Source organism: Stenella coeruleoalba (genome assembly GCF_951394435.1).
Source record: "Stenella coeruleoalba genome assembly, chromosome: 21".
Classification (NCBI taxonomy): Eukaryota; Metazoa; Chordata; class Mammalia; order Artiodactyla; family Delphinidae; genus Stenella; species Stenella coeruleoalba.
In genome coordinates, this window is record NC_137167.1 from 19,359,470 (window position 1) to 19,376,736 (window position 17,267).

At 40.0% G+C, this 17,267-nt stretch overlaps 1 protein-coding gene across 2 annotated transcripts in view; it reads right to left on the bottom strand.

The window, feature by feature from the left end:
• MTUS1 (microtubule associated scaffold protein 1) overlaps window positions 1-5,697 on the bottom strand; it is a 159,916-nt gene extending 154,219 nt beyond the window's left edge. For both annotated transcript variants that reach the window (XM_079909039.1, XM_079909038.1), the window contains exon 1: window positions 5,389-5,697. The gene's annotated coding sequence lies outside the window, so the exon portion shown is untranslated. The remainder of the gene's footprint in view (window positions 1-5,388) is intronic.
• Between the last annotated feature and the right edge of the window lie 11,570 nt (window positions 5,698-17,267).

A 17,267-nucleotide genomic window follows, 5' to 3' on the forward strand; every position in this document is an offset into this window, starting at 1 on the left:
TTGCAGGGCAGAAATAGAGACACAGATGTAGAGAACAAATGTATGGACACCAAGAGGGGAAAGTTGGGGGGTGGGATGAATTGAGAGATTGGGATTGACATGTATACAGTAATATGTATAAAATGGGTAACTAATAAGAACCTGCTGTATAAAAAAATAAATAAAATAAAACTTAAAAAAGAAAAGAACTACCATACGGGGCTTCCCTGGTGGCGCAGTGGTTAAGAACCTGCCTGCCAACACAGGGGACACGGGTTCGAGCCCTGGTCCGGGAGGATTCCACATGCTGCGAAGCAACTAAGCCCGTGAGCCACAACTACTGAGCCTGCGCTCTAGAGCCTGCAAGCCACAACTACTGAGGCCCATGCGCCTGGAGCCCGTGCTCTGCGACAAGAGAAGCCACCACAACAAGAAGCCTGCGCACTGAAAACAAGAGCGGCCCCCGCTCGCCGCAACTAGAGAAAGCCTGTGCACAGCAACAAAGACCCAACACAGCCAAAAATAAATAAATAAAACAAACAAATTTATTAAAAAAAAAGAACCACCGTACGACCCAGCAATCCCACTACTGGGCATATACCCTGAGAAAACCATCATTCAAAAAGAGTCATGTACCACAATGCTCATTGCAGCTCTATTTACAATAGCCAGGACATGGAAGCAACCTAAGTGTCCATCAACAGATGAATGGATAAAGAAGATGTGGCACATATATACAATGTAATATTACTCAGCCATAAAAAGAAATTAAATTGAGTTATTTGTAGTGAGGTGGATGGACCTAGAGTCTGTCATACAGAGTGAAGTAAGTCAGAAAGAGAAAAGCAAATACCGTATGCTAACACAAATATATGGAATCTAAAAAAAAAAAAAAGGTTCTGAAAACCCTAGGGGCAGGACAGGAATAAAGACGCAGACTTAGAGAATGGACTTGAGGACACGGGGAGGGGGAAGGGTAAGCTGGGACGAAGAGAGTGGCATGGACATATATACACTACCAAATGTAAAATAGCTAGTGGGAAGCAGCAGCTCGGTGCTTTGTGACCACTTAGAGGGGTGGGATAGGGAGGGTGGGAGGGAGACGCAAGAGGGAGGAAATATGGGGATGTTTGTATACATATAGCTGATTCACTTTGTTATACAGCAGAAACTAACACACCATTGTAAAGCAATTATACTGCAATAAAGATGTTCAAAAAAAATAGAGATGAGGATGGGTAAGGAAAAGAAAACGAAAGGTGTAGGAGTAACTCTGGTTACTTAGTTATCCTGTGTATAAATAGATAGTGAGTCTTTTGGTATCACTGGTTTGAATCAGCTGAAGACTGTTTTCTTCTTTTTCTTGAATGTCTATGTTGTGGTTGTTCAAAGGGGGGGGCATGTGAAATAAATAGTCATAATTCACAGGAAAAAAAAGACTCATATCAACAATTCAGTATGGGGCTTCCCTGCTGGAGCAGTGGTTACTGCTAGAAAAATGGTACAGATGAACTGGTTTGCAGGGCAGAAGTTGAGCCACAGATGTAGAGAACAAACGTATGCACACTAAGGGGGGAAAACCGTGGTGGGGTGGGGATGGTGGTGTACTGAATTGGGCAATTGGGATTGACGTGTATACACTGATGTGTATAAAACTGATGACTAATAAGAACCTGCAATATAAAAAAACAAACAAAAAAACAACTAATACAAAACTTTCTTTGGGTTATTTGTATGGAAATATGTTAATATAAATGCTTCAGACATAACATGAAATTTCTAAAAATCATATATTCTGGTATAATGTTATAAGTCATAATTCTAGTTATTACTTTAAAATGTATATCTCAGAAATAACTAAATTTCCTTGTCAATTGCATTATTATGAACTTTCATCAAAACTTTAACCCTGGTCATTTTTAAGTCTTTTGTCATTTACAGACAGTTCTGGGTGTACTCTGATGCTTTTGCAAAAATGTTCCTATAAAAGGGTTTCAGCTTCAAGGAATTCATGGAAAAGACTCTGACAAGTACAGGTTTCTGATAACTGACTATACTGCTGAATGAATAAACATTTTCAGAACTCTAATGGAAAACTGATGAATTCATAAAAGTGCTAACAAAATATCAAGATGAAAAAAAAATTACATGGGACTGAGTGAACTGATGAGGATGATTATAATTTTTGTGACTTTCTGTTTGAATAAAAAAAAAATCCCACAAGGACTCAGAGGCAAAAAATATACAAATCAATTATCACTGCAAAGTAAAGGAGCTGTTACAGTGGAGGATTACTGGACTGAATGTCAATATTATGACATAGTATGAGTGTGTTTCGTGTTTGGTAATTGCAATCATTGTTGCTTTTATTGTGGTCATCCATTTGCAATGCTTGGTGTCAGTTTATTTATCTCTTGTAAAAATAAAATACAGTGTGTGTGTGTGTGGAAAAAAAGAAAAAAAAGAATCCGCCTGCCAATGCAGGGGACACGGGTTTGAGCCCTCGTCCGGGAAGATCCCACATGCTGCAGAGCAACTAAGCCTGTGTGCCACAACTACTGAGCCTGCGCTCTAGAGCCTGTAAGCCACAACTACTGAGCCCGCATGCTGCAACTACTGAAGCTGGCGTGCCTAGAACCCATGCTGCCCCAAGAAAAGCCCCCACAATGAGAAGCCCACACACATCAACCAAGAGCAGCCCTGGCTAGCCGCAACTAGAGAAAGCCCGCACACAGCAACGAAGACCCAACACAGCCAAAAAATAAAATAAAAATTTTAAAAAGTGTTAACATTTTTAAAAAAACAATTCAGTATGAAACCACAATAATGAATAGAAAAAGAAGAATTGTGACAATACTATAAATGAACTACTGAAGATAAATGCATTGTGAGTCCGGTTTACATAATCACAGAACAGATCTGAAGGCTCATTCCCTGGGATTTAAAACTTTCTTCTCAGATTTCAAAGAATGTTGTTCCTAATGTTACATACCATGCACAACTATCTCTCATCAACAGAGCAATCTGTTTTGCAACAGTCTCTACTCCAAGACATGGAGAGTGTCCTAATGGATTTGAAAAAAATCCAATTCAGAATTCTGGAGAATTCTTGTAAAAGTTATCTTGTGCCACTGTCATACATCATTCTTGGGCTATGATTCAGAAGAGTTAAAATTTTTGTTTTCGAGAAAGTCAACAGATTTGGCTACATTAAAGTACAGAACTTCTGTAAGTCAAAACTACTATAAACATGTGCTAAGTGTTTGTCTTTATAAGACAAAGACAAAATTGGAGGGGGGCGAATATCTGCACGACGAAAGGCAAAAGTTTACTATCAAAGGCTCTTATGAATTACTAGACAAATACTAGTATCTCCAGGAGAAAAATTGGGCACTATATTCAATTAAAAGGGAATAAAAATGGAAAATAACTAGAGATTTTTTTATATTCAACATCATTTGGAATCAAAACAATGAAATTTAAATATTGAGATAGCACTGTTCACCTATAAGGCTGGCAATAATTATTTTTCCTTTGCAGGATGAGTCTCCATATTAACAAAACTACAGTAACACAAGTACTCTCATAGAATGGGAACTGGTGGGAACAAACTTTGGTAAAACATTTTTTTTTGGAAGCAGTGGTCACTCTGTATCAATAGACCTTTGAGCCATCAACTGTATTCCACAGGACTCCATCCTAAGGAAATACAGGAGATATATAAAGTTTTATAAAGGATATTTGTTGCATCAGTATATATTTAATAATAGTAATTGGAAATAAATGAAAAGTTCAGCTATAAGGAAATGGTTAAATTGTTACATCTATACAGTGTAGTATTATGTAGCCACTAATATTATGTAGAACTATAATGACATGGGAAGTTTCTCATGATATGTTAAGCAGAAAAGAAAACATCATGCAACACTATTAACTACAGTTACAGTTTTATATAAACTATATACTGTAATAAGTAAATCTGCTATAGGTTAGCAAGTATAAAGAAAATACTGTGGGACTTCCCTGGTGGTGTAGTGGTTAAGAATCCACCTGCCAATGTAGGGGACACGGGTTCGAGCCCTGATCCAGGATGATCCCACAGGCCGCGGAGCAACTAAGCCTGTGCGCCACAACTACTGAGCCTGTGCTCTAGAGTCTAACTTTCCTTAGGGAATTTTGTACTTGAGGGGAGAAAAAAAAATCAATAAAAGCACTTTATACATCCTAAAGCATTATACAAACAGGACATCATTGGTTCAATTTAAATTGCCCATCATTTCCTGCCCTAATTATCCCTGAAAAATAGGTTTGCCTACAGAACTGCAATTCCAACTATGCAATTCCTTTCAGGGTTAACCACACACTGTTTTCTAAGTGTATCTAAACTCCCTAAGGAGGTCATAGGTTCCCAGGAAGGAGCTACTCTCATTTTTTAAAATTCCCCTGCCTCCTAGATGGTCTGCCTCTTTCCCTCCAGGCTCACCCTCCAGCGCAAGGGCTCAAGGTTTAATGTGAAGATGATTGAATTCCTATCACCTGGCAAAACACAATTGCTTTCATCTCCCGTTTCGCCTAAGACTTTATTCAAACAAAGAAAACAAAACACACTGGATTTCTTAGTACACTGACTACTTGAAACAAATAGTAGTTAATGGGGCATGTGAAACTTTTGCAGGCTAAATGAAGAATTAATCTCTCCATTCTTACTCCAAAATAAATTTGTCCAAGGCAGAATCAATAAATAACTTAGTAGAAAAGAGTTTATGTCTGACAAAAAAAAAAGGACAGAGATTTATTTAAGGTAGGTAAACACCTAATTCCACTAATTACTGTAGTCAATCAGGTGACCTTAGTTAAGAGTGCATTTTTCTAAAGAGCTACAAAAGCACATGTGAACCGCAGGAAGTAATAAGACACAGGCGAGAGGACCTTGGGAATTGCAGCAACCTCATTAATGCCATCTTTTCAGCCCTGATTGCTTATGCTGAGAATGGGCCCAAGCGAACCGCCCAGCAGGCAGACTAAGTGCCAGGCCCAGGGGGGTCCGGACGGGCCCAGGCGGGTCAAGTGTCTGGTGGGCGGCTTCCGGCTGCGGGCTTGTCAGTCTGCGTAACTAACTCTAAAGTAAACGCCTTCGGTCACTTTCAAGGTGACAGCTACGTAATCCGCATCCGTCCCTTCCGCACGAGCTGCGCTGCTCCCCACCCCCCCCCCCTCCATGAGACCAGCCCTCCCCAGCCTCCCCATCTTTCCCCCAACTTTGGCACCCAAGGTCCCAGAATACCCGCCCCCTCCCTCGGAGCCAGTCCGGCACCCTGTGACGGTCGCGTTCAGGGCGTCCGCTCTCCACACTCTCCCGAGATTCCCCACTGCGCACCGGCTGGGCAATCGACGCAACTCCGCACTTACCCGCAGCGCCTCGAGCCAACCCCGAGCCCCCGGGGAGCCGGGAGACCAGCACTCCGAGCCCGGGCGCCCTTTGGACCCTCGGCGGAGTCGCGCCAGGCCCACCCGGGAGGCCTGGGTGCCACCAGTGCCCAGCGGGCAGCGCCTGCACCTGGGAACCCACGACTTGTCGCCAACTCCCGCCCCCACCAGCCGCTGCAACTGCCAGGCGGGAACCCGGAGTCCGGGGCGCCCCAGCCTCCCCGCCTCTCCGGCCGCCGGGGGTGGAGCCAGGGCTGGGAGCTCGGGAAACTTGTAAATGGCAAAACTCGGCCCCCTCTGCCCCCCTCGCCCGCCGCCGCCCCTTCCAGGCGGCCCCGGCCTGCGCCTCGCAGCTGGAGACAAAGGCCAGGCGGCAGCCAAGGGCGCTGCGCCCCAAGAAACTTGAAAGACGCGTGGGGCTGTACCTCGAGACACCGGCCCTGGAGGCTCCCGCCGCGCTCCGCTCCGCTCGGCTGGGCTCCGCTCCGCAGGTAGGCGGGCCTGGCCCGCCCGCCAGCTCCCTCCCTCCTCTCGCGCTCCCGGGTCCCAATCCCGGAGCCGCGCGCGCTCCCGGGCTAAGTGCCGACCCGCCCCACGCCTGCGGCGTCTGTTCCTGGACGCGATGCACCTGTTGCCACGCGCGACGCGGCGCCCCGGGCTGCTGCCTGCGCACCTGGTAGAAGCGCAGGTCGGAGACCACAGAGGCCCGAGACCTCACAGGTCCGAAACCACGCAGGTCCCCGCGGGCGACCGGGGCTCAGCCGTGCCCGGAGCTGGGGCCCCAAACCTGGCTTGCTGCCGAGTGGATCTTGTCTCCTACTCCCCCTCTTGCCACCTGTGTTTTCCATGCCAGCTCCCTGGCTTCCCGCTCGCCATGGGGCAGGGCCGCGAGGGGAGGACAGGGTGGGGATAGGGAGTGGGAAGGTGGCAGAATTATCTGGGTGGAGGTTTGCAAGGAACCAGCAGTGACTGTCTCTTCAGAGTGTCTGACTCCTGCTCTGTACTATCTTCGTGCTTCTAAGAGGTTTACCAACAAACACCTATTAAAGGTTAAAGCCATGAGCTCCAGCTGTTAGACCTTCGAATAAAAAGTGGAAAGGAGGGCTTCCCTGGTGGCGCAGTGGTTGAGAGTCCTCCTGCCGATGCAGGGGACACCGGGTTCGTGCCCTGGTCCGGGAAGATCTCACATGCCGCGGAGCGGCTGGGCCCGTGAGCCATGGACGCTGAGCCTGCGCGTCTGGAGCCTGTGCTCCGCAACGGGAGAGGCCACAACAGTGAGAGGCCCGCGCACCGCGAAAAAAAAAAAAAAAAAGTGGAAAGGAGACTAGAACACCAGGGGCAGAAACGAAGCCCGACCCACTTTTCTCTAAACACAAATTACGTCCTTTTTGCTAAACTGAACAAATTTCAACCATAGCTGTCTATTAGGCCCATAAAATATTTTCATCTATCGCCATATTTTTAATACCAAGCTTTTCCAAAGGAGCTAGTCCACCTACGAGGGATGTAACATTATTGAACCATTAAACGTCGGGCAACTTGAGTCGAAATTTTTTTTAAATGTTTAATTACCTGGTTTGGATTTGCCAAAAGATTTTTAAGAGAAGTTTTTTTCTGAGAGTTAAGCTGAGGATACTGTAATTGACAAAGTTTTCTATACTATCAATATCAGATCAACTAACAGATGTAGTGCCATTTACTGTTCTAAAGCCTTTTCATGTGCACAGTGTTCCATTAGTTCTTCAGCAAGATCTAGTGGCATATAGGTCAGATTATTACCTCCATTTTTCAAGTGAGGAAATGGAAGCTCAGAAAGGTGAAGCGATTTGCTCAAGGTCACACAGCTAGTGAGGGGCAAGCACAAACCCAGCTAACCTAACTCCTAATCTTTTAATTCCATTACATGATGACAGTCCTTTGTGATTATTTTTAAAGAGGTACAGCATTAAACACCTTTGAATGGTTCTCTCTTATGCAAAAGCACCAAAAAACAAACCAAAATAAAACAAAGCACTGACATTGTTTCTGCAAGTCACCAGGCAAATATGCTAATTAGCAACATGCCTCCTCCCTAAGCAGAATAACTGCGGTGTTAAACATACCATTTAATCTTTATAACCCTCGTGTGACCCAGGTGACTTGGTCCAACCCCCCACAGCTCTATTGTGTGGCTTAGTTATATCTATAAATATAGAACCTGTTTTACTTCATTTTTCCATGGTATAGATTGAAGGGAAAAAACAAAACAAAACCTTCTCCTAAGTACTTAGAATCAGCTTTTGGGGCCATTGGGGAATCTGAAACTTAGCTTCTAATTGTATCCACATAAAAACAGAAGTTACCTTCTAGGGACATCATCTGGGACGCTGTCAAGGCAAATATGCTTGAAATGGGGCCTGCTGACTTTTTTCCATCTCAGTTCTGGGCATGTTGCCATGTTCTTGATCTCTGAACTCTAATGTTGACCTGCTACAGACTCCAGGAACAATACTAAGGGTGATAATAACCCCACATAACTTTGTGGGCCTTTGTCCTAAAAAAAAAAAAAAAAGTTAGCATTTTTTTTCTCCATTAGAAAACTGAAAATTAAAACTATACTGAGAAACCATTTTTTCACTGCTCAGATTAACAAAGATTAGAAAGTTTAATAACCACTGTGTGTTGACAGAAGTGTGGAGAAACAAGTAGTCACAATGCAGATTATGAATGTAAATTAGAAAGATCTCCGTCAAGGGCAATTCACAGTACCTTACAAAATTAAAGGCACATATCCTTTGAGCCAGTAAGTCTACCTATAAAAATTTATCTTACAACACACATGAGAAATGGCAGGTGTATATAAGCTTGTCCATTTCAGCATTTTTAATAACAAAAGATTTTTTTAAGTACATTCATTAATAAAAGACTGGTAAATTATGATATAGCCAGAAAATGACATCCTATGAAGGCTTAAAAAAAAGAATGAGAAGGCTCTTTGAACTTTCATGAAATGATCTCCAAGATACATTATGTGCACAAATTTTTAAATGCAAAACAATTATGTAATAGTATGTTATTTTCTATTAAAAAGGGGAAATTGTATACAGTTGTTTGTTTGTAGAAGCATAATATGTCTCTGAAAAGATAGACCAGAAACTGATAAGATTGGTTGCTTCTTGGGAAGGGAGCTAGACAACTGGAAGGCAGAGTTTGAAGATAAACTGAACTAGATATAATTTTGTAGTTTTTGAATTTTGAACCATGTAAATAATAGTACCCATTCTAAAACTTAAAATTTTTCACCACCTCAAGTTTTGCCATCAGGAATGGCTCATATTCCCTCCCTACTAATTTCACTTAGAGATAAAATAAATAATCAAATTTCTCATGCATTAATGGGGGAAAAAGCAAAATGCTCAATAGATGCTTTCAAACTATTTGTTCTCTAGTTTATCTAAAAAGGAACACTTTAGTACATAAAATTCTAACATGCTGTGATTATGGTGAAAATGATGAGTTAGCAAATACCTTAGAATTTTATTAACATTGACGTCTCCCTGGGGTAGAGCTTCCAGCTAATTTTCCCAAAGTCACATTCAATCAGAAATGGAAAAAGGATTCCAGTCTTAATTCCCAAGAGGGAAACTCTAGTACCATTGATTTGAGTAGGGAGGAAGTAATTCCATGGGAATTCCATGGAGTCATTTATTTTATTCCCAAACTTGATCTCTTTTTAAAAATTTGGTATTAATTTATATTTACTTATACCACCACTTCACTGAACGAGGGATCTGAACAACTCACAAAGACAGGTGCAGTAAAATTTTTAAATAAATATTTATAAGTATAAAATAGAATCCAAGGAAAAGCACACAGGTAAGGGTAAACATGCCACTGAGTAACAAGTGAGTAAACCAGTGAGCTTCTTGGTAGCCAAGTGCCCCAGCCAGTTACATAATCACCATTTTTCAAAAGGGACTGATAGTTCCTCAGTGGAAGCAAAGCGTTTCCTAGCACTGAATTCAAAGAAAAATTTTTCTCACTCATGTTTCCAATCAAGGCTACTGAATGGAAAACAACAATATATTGTTGATAATACTGTAAGGAACTTTATATGGTTATTTTTTTATAGTGACTTTGAATAAAACCCAAAGTATAATAAAACTCAACTTAAAGGTATTTACCCAATCAGGGACCAGGCCAATGTCAATCAAACCTTTTAACAGCCTACTGCGATCAAGGATTGACTGTAAATAGATGTGCATGGATAGCAGTTCCTTCATATATGCTTCAGAAAATCAAATATGCTCACAGTCAAATTCTAACATCTCCACACATCCCTCACCTCACAGATAGGCATAGTTGCTTTATACAACATTCCAGAAATTTTCTAGTTGGCCACTTGATAAAGAATTATTGGAAGTGATAGAGACCCAGAATGTTGGAATTCTGTGGTACTGTGGATGACTTTTTTCCTATTTTTGTTAAGAGAAAAATGTACATTACAAATTGCCACATGACTTTTGTTACTTGTATCCCAAGATGATGACACATGCATGGTCAAATGTGTACACTGACCAGCTGTAGCAGTGATTGCACAACAAGAAAACAGCATCAGAGCAGCGAATGGTCTTCCTTGGGTTCCTAAGTACCCATTTTTCTTCTTAATGGACTTGGAGATTCAAGTGGACGCTTCTCTCAATGTTCCAGAAGGGTGACTCTCAGAGTAGGGTTGTTCTTGGGTAGAAGTCTGCAGATTAATAAGTATCTCAAGAAAGAAAAAAGTTTCTTGTTAAGTCCAGAGCAGTAGCAATAATAAGGAAATATAGCTTTCTCTTATCAAAATGACATGAGAACATCCGAGAAATTTTCCATCCTCCCATAACATGGAAGGCATCTTCAATGGTCCTTTTATTCCATTTATAGACTCTGTAGAAGGGAAGGAATCATTCTTATAGCATGATGCTAAAATTATTTTAGCTCACACACAAACAAGTGGTTCTGTAATTCTGCTTTTGACTACTTCATGTTAGGAAGAAATTAAAAAATATATAGCACCATCAGTTTGTTATGACACCACTTTGAAAATGTTTACTTTGACTGCTTAAAATGTCATGACTAAAGAAACTACTGTTCTTCATAATCTGCTCTTGACAAACATAACTGTGTCACACTTGGACCTGCTTAGCCTTTGCTCTGATCTGACAGAGTCTTCCCTTAAAAAGTGGATGTATTTTCAATTTCAAAGTATTTACTGCTTCATGACAAATATAATAAGTTTGTAGCTCTGAAGTCTCATATCTTTGAGACTATCACAGTCTACTTGGACTTTTTGAATTTGCTTTTAATTTATGCCTCTGGCCTTATGCTCTTGGCCAAATGCAAACCCTTAGAGAGCTGGGGGCAGCCTTCCAACTCACCTCTGTTTCCCTTGGGCCTTTCTAATTGATCAGTGATCACCTAAAAAGAGTGCAAAGCGTGCAAACCATGGAGCTTAATGGGTTCAGTGTTGCTTCATTGTGACCGATACCCTGTGTCCAGGCCTCATCTACTGATTGATTTTTGCTTCAATTCTTTTGCACCTTTTGGTCTTGATTCAGAGCTCCTGATCCATACTTGACACTGAGATCTCCCTCCTTGCAAATGACATGCAGTCAAGTGGGCCTAGTGCTCTAAGTTCTAACAAATGTTTGAAAATCATAATGATGTCGGAACAGCCCTATACTCAATGAACAACAGACATCAGCCCTCATGCTGTTACATAAGCGTTCCTCAAAATATAATCACCTTTCTAAACATGGCTGGCAATTCAGGAAACAGCCACTGGAAATATCATCATCATTATTTTATCCATACAGTGTACTCACTAGCATCATGTGGGCCTATGTCTCATTGCCCTGTGCCAACATTGTCAAGTCAGCACCTGGTTAGTTACCAGAAAGTAAGACAATCTTAACTTTGGGTTTCTAGAACATTGAGAAGTCAGGTTGATAATCCAGGGTGGTAAGGTAACACCACCAAAGATTTATCTATTTTGGATAAGTACATTTCTGATCTCTTTTTGAGTACCTACAAAATTATGGTTAATTTTCCCTGATTTACAATCCAAATATCATATATATATATGTATATATACATATATATATGTATACACACGTATATATATATGTGTTTGTTATTTAACCCAGGGAAAAAAAATTTATTGTCTGCAAATCTTAAATAGGAGAATAAATCTACTACAAACAACAAAAAATACCACTGGGACTTCCGTGGCTGTTCAGTGATTAAGACTCTGTGCTTCCACTGCAGGGAACACTGGTTCAATCCCTGGTCAGGGAACTGAGCTCCCACATGCCATGCGGCATGGACAAAAAATAAAAATACCATTATCCCTCCAAAACCGAGGACAAAACTGGACTTAGTTTTGACACCTAGATATGTTTTAATTGATTTGACCTGTTGAGATCTGTGTCTCTTCTATAAAATTAGTTCCTTAGATCTCATGGGGTTGTTGTGAGGACAAAATATAGGATATTATTATTCGTGTACTTACGATTTTCGTGTGAGCTCATGTTTGGAATTGGATATCACTCATTTCCCTTCCCACTGGCCTGTGAACTTGAGGCTAAGGAAAGACTTACCTTCCCCAACACCATTCGTTGTTTAAATGATGTTTATTTTATGCTGAGTATGCATGCCTAACATTTATTTATTTATAAATTATATATGGCATTAGAGTACCGATATATACACAATAAGCTACACACAAAAATAGAAAAGGATAAGATTTAAAAATAGACAAGATAGATCCCAGTCTGAAAAGGTGTCCTTACATATACAATAAAGAAATCAAAATATTTTCTTTCAAAAAACAAAAAATAGGCAGATAGCTAGATAAAAGTTCTCATGTTTTCTTTCCATACCCCACCAAGTACCCTCTGGTGCCAAGAAACAATCCCATTCCTCTTAATGGTCTTTAGTGTGGAGAATTTTCCATTGCTGACAAGTTAAAAGGCAAAACTAAGCGCCACTTTCAGTGTAAATACCCAGAGTTGCCTCTTTTAACAGTTTGGCATTCTAGGTAAACTCCAACAGGTTTCCATTAAATTGAATGTACCTGGAAGAAACCCTTTAAATATGAATTTAACTAGTTCAAAGCTTGTATCCAGAAAGATACGGGTGAATTTGTTTAACCTTCTCCATTGTATTTTTTCCAACAAAAGGAATTTAATTCTCTGCGAACACTGACTGGGTGTCTTACAAATTTAACTCAGTTCTTTGATAGCATCAGATCCCACAGTTTAAGCCTTCAGTCTCACAAGACTTCCCCACTTCAGATGCCAGACTCAAGTCGAGGTTGTTACCTGTGCTTCTAAACTGGAGGTTCCCATGACTCCCTCCTTGGGTTTGATTAATTTGCTAGAGAGGTTCACAGAACTCAGAAGAACACTGACTTACATTTATCAGTTTATTATAAAGGATATTGTAAAGAACAGTAAGAAGAGCCAGATGAAGAGGTACATAGAGTGCGGTCCAGAAGGATTCAGAGCACAGGAATTCCTGCCCCCGTGCAAGCGGGATGCACCACCCTCCCAGGACCTGGATGCATTCACCAACCTTATGAATGACAGAAGGTATTCCTATCTGAGAAATTCCAAGAGTTTTAAGGAGCTTTGTGCCAGGATCCAGATCAAAGACCTAGTACAATTCTTATTACACCACAGTCTAATTGTAAAATATAACAGACACAGAAAACCACATGAAACAAATTCATAACAATACATTTTATAAAATACACATCACTTAAACCACTACCTCGGTCAAGAAATAAATGGAGGGGGACGGGGAGGGGGAATTGGATGAAGGTAATTAAAAGGTACAAATTTCCAGTTATAAGATAAATAAATACTAGGGATGTAATGTCCAACATGATAAATATAATTAACACTGCTGTACGTTATATATGAATGTTAAGAGAGTGAATCCTGAGTTCTCATCACAAGGAAAAATAATTTTTTTCTTTTATTTTGTATCTAAATGAGAAGATGGATGTTCACTAACTTATTGTGATAATCATTTCATAATATATGTAAGTCAAATCATTATGTATAACTACATCTTCAACTTACACAGTGCTGTATGTAATTATATCTCAATAAAACTGGAAGGAAAAAAATATTAGGTTTTAGATTGTTGCCAGAAAAAAAAAAAAAAAATAGGAAAGAAATAGAATGTTGCCAAGCACCCATCCTAATCATGACCCCTCCTTCAGCCCTAATGGTAAACACATCTTGATTTTTATGATAATCACTTCCTTGCTTTTCTTTGTAATTTTATCATCTATTTTTCTATTCTGAAAGAATAAAGTTTAGTTTTGCCTGTTCTTTTAAATATTTATTTTAATCTGCATGTTCTCTCTCTCTCTCTCTCCCTCCCGCTCCCGCATTCTCTTTGCAATATATTTGCTGAAGAAATGGGATCCTTTGACTTGTACAATTCCCCACTGTCTGGATTTTGCTGATGCACCCCTGTTCCTTTGTTCTATCTCCAGGTGGTTGGGCCTACAGGCTTGATCAGATTCAGGTTTGATCATGATTGAGGGAAGAATACCTCATCGATGGTATTGTGTTCTTTCACCAGGAGGCATAAAATGACTGGTTGACTCACTTTTTGTGATGTTAGCAGCCATGGATGTTCAAAGCCTTCATCCATTAATTCATTAGAGGTTGCAAAAACAAACGATATTCTAATTCAACGGTTCCATCCTCACATATGGGCTGGAATATTTCTACAAAAAGAAACATAATTCTCCACTAATATTTCATTACCCAGTGAAATAGGTAATATAGGAAAAATTGGGGAAAATACTCAGTTCTTTCCCTATATTTACCACCTTTAATAAAACAATGAGCTATTTCCCTGGAATCCTACAAAGGTAACCATATAGGTCTCTGGTTTTGTTTTCATTATAAATTCTTATGTTTCAGTCCATTACAGTTATTATAAAATTTTCTCATCTTTGGCCTTTGGGAGCATCTTAAAGTTAGCGGAGGCCTTGTCACATGATATTAGAAACCTTTGAGAACTTCCTTGCTATGTGATAAGACAATAATTTCCAGGATTATCTTGTATATTTCCGAGCCCAGACTTGGAATTAGTCATTTCTCTAAGAAGCTGGTTTCTCTTAGTGGTAAGGGGTATTCCTAGATCATAATCTGAGTGCTGAGGAAGATCATTGATGCTGGGTTAGTCACTATTTCTAGGACAGAGCTAGGCAATATTCTATACATATAGCTGTTATCTATTGTCTCTATCTATACCTAGACCAAATATAAATTTTCCACACTGAGAATCTTGATTTACAAGGACAAAGGAGATGATAGAACTAGAAAGTTACATAATTATTTATTTACTTAATCACACAGTGTACACACACCACACAATGGCCCCAGAACACAATATCATTAACACCAACTCCAATGAGATTACTGCAAACAACTAAAAATTTTTTTCAAATTCTGAATTTTATTTTATTTTATTTACTTTTATTTACTTTTTTATACAGTAGGTTTACTTTTTTATACAGTAGGTTCTTATTAGTCATCAATTTTATACACATCAGTGTCTATATGTCAATCCCAATCGCCCAATTCATCACACCACCATCCCCACCTCCCCGTGACTTTCCCTCCTTGGTGTCCATACGCTTGTTCTCTACATCTGTGTCTCAACTTCTGCCCTGCAAACTGGTTCATCTGTACAATTTTTCTAGGTTCCACATACATGCGTTAATATACTACATTTGTTTTTCTCTTTCTGACATACTCCACTCTGTATGACAGTCTCTAGATCCATTCACATCTCAACAAATAACCCAAATTCATTCACTTTTATGGCTCAGTAATATTCCATTGTATATATGTACCACAACTTCTTTATCCATTCATCTGTCAATGGGCATTTAGGTTGCTTCCATGACCTGGCTATTGTAAATAGTGCTGAAATGAACATTGGGGTGCATGTGTCTTTTTGAATTATGGTTTTCTCTGGGTATATGCCCAGTAGTGAGATTGTTGGATCATATGGTAATTCTATTTTTAGTTTTTGTGTGTGTGTGTGTGTGTGTGTGTGTGCGGTGCGCGGGCCTCTCACTGTTGTGGCCTTTCCCGTTGCAGAGCACAGGCTCTGGACGCGCAGGCCCAGCGGCCATGGCTCACGGGCCCAGCCGCTCCGTGGCATGTGGGATCCTCCCAGACCGGGGCACGAACCCGTGTCCCCTGCATCAGCAGGTGGACTCTCAACCACTGTGCCACGAGGGAAGCCCTATTTTTAGTTTCTTAAGGAACCTCCATACTGTTCTCCATAGTGGCTGTATCAATTTACATTCCCACCAATAGTGCAAGAGGGTTCCCTTTTCTCCACACCCTCTCCAGCATTTGTTGTTTGTAGATTTTCTGATTATGCTCCCCAACCAAGGATCGAACTCACATCCCCTACATTGGAAGGCAGATTCTTAACCACTGGACCACCAGGGAAGTCCCATTTGTGTTTACTAATTCTTCAGTTACTTTTAGTTTAGTCTTCATTTCTGAATTGATTTTGTTTCTGTTTCTAACTTTTTCCTGAGTTTTATCACCTCATTTCTGAGGTTTTCTAGTTCTCATTTTTGTTATTGTCCCATATCTTGTACAATGTCTTTTCATTATTCTTTAATTTCAAAACTATTTAGAATTTTTTATTTTTTATATTCTTCCAGTTTTATTGGGCTATAATTGACATACAGCACTGTATAAGTTTAAGGTGGACAGCATAAAGATTTAAGTTACATACATCATGAAATGATTACCACAATACGTTCAGTGAACATCCATAATCTTATATAGATACAAAACTAAAGAAATTGAAAAAAATCTATTTTTTCCTTGTGATGAGAACTCTTAGGTGTTACTCTCTTAACAACTGTCTTATATAACATACAGCAGTGTTAATTAGATTTATCACGTTGCACATACATGTATTTATTAAATAAGATAAATGTATTTTTCTTGTAAGCATGATTTTATAACTTTTGATCCCCTTCATCTAATTCCCACTCTCACTAACCCCCACCTCTGGTAACCGCAAATCTGATCTTTTTCTTCTGTGAGTTTATGTGTTTGTTTGTTTTTGAAGTATCTTGTATGATTTCTTTAATGTTTTTAGCTCATATTGAAAAAGTAGGTAGTGGTTTTATCTTTTTGGTAGGCAGGCATTTTTGTTATTGTCTGTATGGATGTTATTCAGTTTCATATTTTCTTTTTTCTTACAGTGATTTTATACAGAATTTAACCTTGATAATTTTTTTTCTCATTTTATGTTTTCCTGAACTTTTAGAAGGAGGCCAGGATTTGAGATAGCTTTTCCAATTTCACAGCTCTATTACTCTCTTTTTTGTTGTTTTGTGTAATGTTTAAAAATACAGCAGCTTACTTTCTGAGATCTTTTAGCTGTTCTCCTTCCTCACTTATTGGACTCTCTCTTTTCTTTGTCTCTATTGTCCCTGTTATACTCAGCATTATTTTCCCAGAAGTTTCTCTTCTGTGCTGTGCTTGTCCTGGAGTTGAAATTTGTCTGATTATTTTTGAACATTCATTGAGCCCCTCCAGACACTTTGCACACCCCTGCCATCAGTGTGGGCAAAATTTCTTCCAGTTTTAGCTACGATTCTCAAAATGAACCAGCAAGCTTTCTAGTAAGCATTTTTTGGCTGTTTTGAGACTCTCAGATCTATGAATGCCTCACTGTTTCCCTCTGCTTTTACTGTACAGCTGCAGCTAGCACCCAGTTCCTGTGGCTGTACTTTTCCTCAATTACTCATATCTTGGGGTTCATGCAAATACCTT